Below are 6,000 nucleotides of genomic sequence, written 5' to 3' on the forward strand. Positions count from 1 at the left end.
GGAGGATTATATTTAAACCACTTCTCTTTAGGGAGATCAACGTGAGCAGCAAAAGTTTCACAAAAAGTTGCTACTATCTCAGAGTCAAGTCCATACTTAGAGCTAAATCCACGGAAAGCATCGGTATCCATCAAAGATTTAACACAATCAAACTTAGGTGTCATACCTGACTCCTTACCATCGTCGGAACCCCAATCTTTAGAGTTGTGTTTAATTCTTTTCAATAAGTCCCATTTGAAATCAATAGTCTTCAGCATATAGGAACCAACACAGGAAGTATCGAGCAAGTTGCGATTATCAAGAGAAAGTCGAGCATAAAAATTCTGAATAATCATTTCCCGAGAGAGCTCATGATTGGGGCATGAATATAAAATTGACTTAAGACTCCCCCAAGCTTGAGTGGTGCTTTCTCCTTCGCGAGGCCAGAAATTATATATGTAATTACGATCACGATGAACAAGATGCATAGGATAGAACTTCTAGTGAAATTCCAACTTCGATCGCTTATAATTCCAAGATCTCGTATCATCACATAGCCTATACCATGTCATTGCATCTCCCTTCAAAGATAAAGGGAAGACCTTCCTTTTGACAACATCATCGGTACCTGCAAGCTTAAATAATCCACAAACATCATCCACAAAGATAAGGTGTAAGTCGGGATGCAATGTTCCGTATCCTGCAAAAGGATTAGCTAGCAGTTTTTCTATCATACCCGAAGGAATTTCAAAGTGAACATTTTCATAAGGTTCAGTAGGTTGAGGAGTATCTCTTTGCTCTTCTGGTTGGGGTGAAGAAACCCCAAACAAGTCACTCAAAGGATTAGTTTCCATAGTGACAAGTAACAGAAAATTTCAGCACACAATATAAAATGTTTCCTTACCAAGTTCCACTCACCAAGAGCGCTACGCTCCTCGGCAACGGCGCCAGAAAAGAGTATTGATGACCCACAAGTGTAGGGGATCTATCGTAGTCCTTTCGGTAAGTAAGAGTGTCGAACCCAACGAGGAGCAGAAGGAAATGATAAGCGGTTTTCAGTAAGTTTTTCTCTGCAAGCACTGAAATAGTAGGTGATAGATAGTTTTGGGATAAGATAAATAGTAACGAGCAAAAGTAAATAAAATAAATAAAGTGCAGCAAGGTGGCCCAATCCTTTATGTAGCAAAGGATAAGCCTGGACAATTTCTAATAATGAGGAAGGTGCTCCCGAGGCTACATTGGGAATTATCATCAAGCTAGTTTCATCGCGTTCATAAGACTCACGTTCGGTACTTTGATAATTTGATATGTGGGTGGACCGGTCTTGGGTACTGCCCTAACATGGACAAGCATGCCACTTATGATTAACCCCTATTGCAAGCATCCACAACTACAAAAAGGAGTATTAAGGTAAACCTAACCACAGCATTAAACATATGGGTCCATGTCAACCCCTAACGAAGCAACACATAAACTAGGGTTTAAGCTTCTGTCACTCTAGCAACCCATCATCTACTTATTTCTTCCCTATGCCTTCCTCTAGGACAAAATAATGGTGAAGTGTCATGTAGGCGACGTTCACATAACACCACTAGAGGAGAGACAACATACATCTCATCAAAATATCGAACGAATACCAAATTCACATGACTACTAATAGCAAGACTTCACCCATGTCCTCAGCTACAAACGTAACTACTCACAAAGCATATTCATGTTCATAATCAGAGGTGTAATAATATGCATGAAGGATCTGAACATATGATCTTCCACCAAGTAAACCAATTAGTATCAACTACAAGGAGTAATCAACACTACTAGCAACTCACAGGTACCAATTTGTGGTTTTGATACAAGATTGGATACAAGAGATGAACTAGGGTTTTGAGATGAGATGGTGCTGGTGAAGATATTGATGGAGATTGATCCCCTCCCGATGAGAGGATCGTTAGTGATGACGTTGGTGATGATTTCCCCCTCCCGGAGGAAAGTGTCCCCGGCAGAACAGTTCCGCCAGATCCCTATATTGATTCCGCCAAGGTTCCGCCTTGTGGCGGCGGAGTTTCATCTCGTAAGCTTGTCCACGAATTTTTCCAGGACAAAACCCTTCATATAGCAGAAGATGGACGCCGGAGGCCCACCAGGGGGCCTAGGAGATAGGGGGCGCGCCCTAGAGGGGGGCGCCCCCTGTCTCCTGGACAGGGTGTGAGCCCCCTGGCCTATTTCTTTTGCTCATAATTCCTTAATAAATCCAAAAGATTGTTTCGTGGAGTCTCAGGTCTTTTGGAGTTGTGCAGAATAGGTTTCCAAGGTTTGCTCCTTTTCCAGCCAGAATTCCAGCTTCCAGCATTCCCCCTCTTCATGGTAAACCTTGTAAAATAAGAGAGAATAGACATAAGTATTTGAGATATAATGTGTAATAACAGCCCATAATGCAATAAATATTGATATAAAAGCATGATGTAAAATGCACGTATCAATTATCTTTCGCTAGACTAACCAATTCATGGAGAAAATCGGCCTTGAACTCATTCTGGGCTGCCCCATACACGTCGACAAGGGTCCATGTGAAGTTTTCGGCCTTGTTGCGAATATGGAGTTTAACGTGAAACTCATCGTCCGAACTAACCAAAACATCCATAGTGTCTGTATTTACGCCAAGTAAAATGCCCCCAGAACGATCTCTAGGCGGTCGTGAAACCCAAGTAAAGTCCATCCCGCCTGAAAAAGGTTTAAGTAGACTCACTGAGAAATCACATCTTCCCGTTTCAGAGATAGCCAAAAAGTCTAAATTGTGTTCCCTGTTACATTCGGCAATGAATAATTTTTTAGCCAAGTCACGAAGACCTCTACTATTAAAAAACATTCCATTCATGAGGAGAAAATAGGAGATTTAGAACACTTTGCCCTCTTATGGGTCTTACTATCTTTTTTCCAACATGAAGCCTTTGATTTACATCCAGATGTTGTAAGTTTAATCAATGAACTAAGCTCGGATTTATCTAGACCCGTGTCTAAAACCGCTCCTACTAAATGAGAGAGTAGCTGACCATCTGATGCGGCCTGCAGCTCCTCCAGCTCCTCCTCGTTAGTATGAGAGTCATACGACTTGCTAGAAATACGTGGAGTAACTTTTAATCGGTCATATTCCAAATGTTTCAAAGCGCTAGTCGAAATAGAAATATCCTTCTCATTCTTTCCAAGACTAACACCCACATTATTTAACTTAGAAAAGATGGAAGTATTAAAAAAAGGCTAAAAATGATTTGGGTGACGACGTAATACCTTGGTTGTTGAGGTTCTGCGCTGCCTTATGCCGCATAGCCTTGGCCATGGAGTCCTCATCTGTGTCCATAGAACTGTCGTCGGCAATTGTATCCCGACTACTTAGTTGTGTAGGTGTCGTCCCCATCGGCGGTGGTGGCACCTGCTCTACTGCCGGTGGACGGGGTGATGGTGGAGTAGCAACCCCCTCGCCGACAGTCTCAATAGCAGGTTCGAGCGACGAGGTCACCGTCTGGAGTGTGTTAGGGACCGGACCAGTCATACCAGTGAATGCGGTAGGGATGGATGTGGCCGGCTCCACCTGTGGCTGAAGGGTGTCCAACATCATAGACTCATCTGCCGTTGCAATCGAGGCAGAAGGAATTTGCATGGCTTTGGCGGACACGTCCATTGTCACATGGGACCTAAGACTACCCACAATGGGAGTACTTCCTCCGTTTTAGTTTACAAGTCCTACGCGTATTCCTGGGTTGTTAATTTTATCACTCTAATATAAACTATATAACACAAAAATTATACGGTTTGAAAATAGAATATCTGAAGTTTACATTGGTATATTTTTTGTAATATATGACTTATATTAGGTTGGTTAAATTGACAACCTAGGGGTACGCGCACGCCCTGTAAACTGAGAGAGAGAGAGAGAGTAATATAGATGGTAACATCACACATATCTAGAAAAAATAGATGATGTGGCAAGTAATAAATGAAGAAAGAAAGGCATGTAGTAACATAGTTAGTTACTACTCCCTTCGTTTCTTTTTAGTCTACATATAAGGTTTGGTCAAAGTCAAGCTTTGTAAAGTTTGACTAACTTTATATTAAAAAATATAAACATTAACAATATGAAATCAACATTATCAGATGCACCACGAAATGTATTTTTATACTATATAATTTTAATATTGTAGATGTTCATATTTTTGTATATAAACTTGGTCAAACTTTGTGTAGTTTGATTTTGACCAAATCTTATATGTGGAGTAAAAAGAAGCGGAGGAAATACTAGTATGAGCAACATCACACATAACAAGATAAGATAAATATATATCATAATAAATAAAGTGTTGCATGATACCACACACATATTATTCCCCACTGTGAAGGTAGTAATATAGACTGGTAACATGCATATATTACTAGTCTAAGTTACTCTTCATTATAGCTAGTCTAAGAGCATCCACGGGTGCATGCATGCATGGCTGCACACCTGAGGCAGGCCGCACAGCAGCACGTCCAGCCGGTGTATGCATGCATGTTTGTACACCCGGGGCCGGCCGAACAGCAACACACACAGCCGTTGCATCAGGGTGGCGCTAGAGGTATTCTTGGGTCTTCATGTAAATGCCCATGATTTTTACAAAACCGTATTGATATTGGCAAAAGAGCGACAATTTTTAAAAAACAACAATAATTTTAACAAAATGAATACACATAAATATCCAGTTGCAAATTTCCGAAGCCGCCACTGCGTTGCAATCATGCATGGCTGTACACCCTTGGGTGGCCCCTTGGCACTACGTCCGGCAGAGGCCAGCCTTCCCAGCTCGTCCCGAGCAGGTAGCCGGGCGGCCGCCTGCAGCGGTGTAGCAGGTGGCAGGTGCTTCAAGCCCCGTCCTGTTGCCCTGCCGTGTCGTGGCTGTCTTGCACCGTGATTGAACCAACTGGCTGCTTCGCTACTGTCAGTGTTCGAGACGACGGTTGCAATGCCACCTCACCTGCTGGCTGCCGGTGCACCTATGATGAACCCCGGCACCCTGCCAAGCCGCCTGTGGCCTGCACCGACGTCAGAGCCGCGGGATGCAATGCTACCGTATGAGTAATCGTAGGACCACCACCCGGTACACCACCAAGGCCAAGGCTCGCGAGTTCGCGCTGTTGCACCTGAGTCACTTGAATGTCTTTTGCTGGGGTAGAAGTAGAAGATGAATTGATGGATGGGTTGACAGTGTGCTCCGAGGTGTCCATCTCATTGTCCTTCTCCTTCACACCGCTATCATCAGCATCATCATCCTTACGACTCCAAATGAATGGAACAAAGTCCGGATTTGGAGTGTATCCTATTGGCTCCCTCATGAACGTGAATGTGCAGCCCTTGAGCTTGACCATCACATCCGTCGCGATTCCGGACGAGTGGATCCGTCGCGATTCACATCCGCACTCGTGTGGGTGTATGTGTTTGCCTGTGGCTCCGTTTCAACCGGAATCAGAGTATGTCCGTCTCCATCCATCCATCATCAAATGTACTCATAGTTCGTACTACAACATTATGCCACTATTCCCTAATTATAGATATGTTCTCCTTCACCCGATAATGCATATCTTCATCCGATATTCTTCTGATCGACTACGTGTGGCAAACTAGCAACAAGGATTAATTAACGGACGCGCCCTTTTCCTTGAAAACGCAAGAGGAAGTGGATGCATGCACATGCACATGCACATTCACATTCACACCTGACGTTCGTCCATGGGAACAATCACGACCTCTACATGCAGCCTGCAGGCACGCACACGCATCCATGGAGACGCGAGACACGTGATCGAGCCATGTCCTATAGTCCACACGTAGTACGTGCCTTGCACATGTATGTCGACGCGTCCCAAGTCTTTCCTTTAGTTAGTCACCGCCGGTGTCAGAGAACGAATAAGGTAGCATTCTGTACGACGGTGAAAGTGGACCAGGCTCAAATATGCCATCGCCAGCTAAGAGCATCTCACTCGCACCCCCAACAT

This window comes from Triticum dicoccoides, chromosome 1B (assembly GCF_002162155.2).
Source record: "Triticum dicoccoides isolate Atlit2015 ecotype Zavitan chromosome 1B, WEW_v2.0, whole genome shotgun sequence".
Lineage (NCBI taxonomy): Eukaryota > Viridiplantae > Streptophyta > Magnoliopsida > Poales > Poaceae > Triticum > Triticum dicoccoides.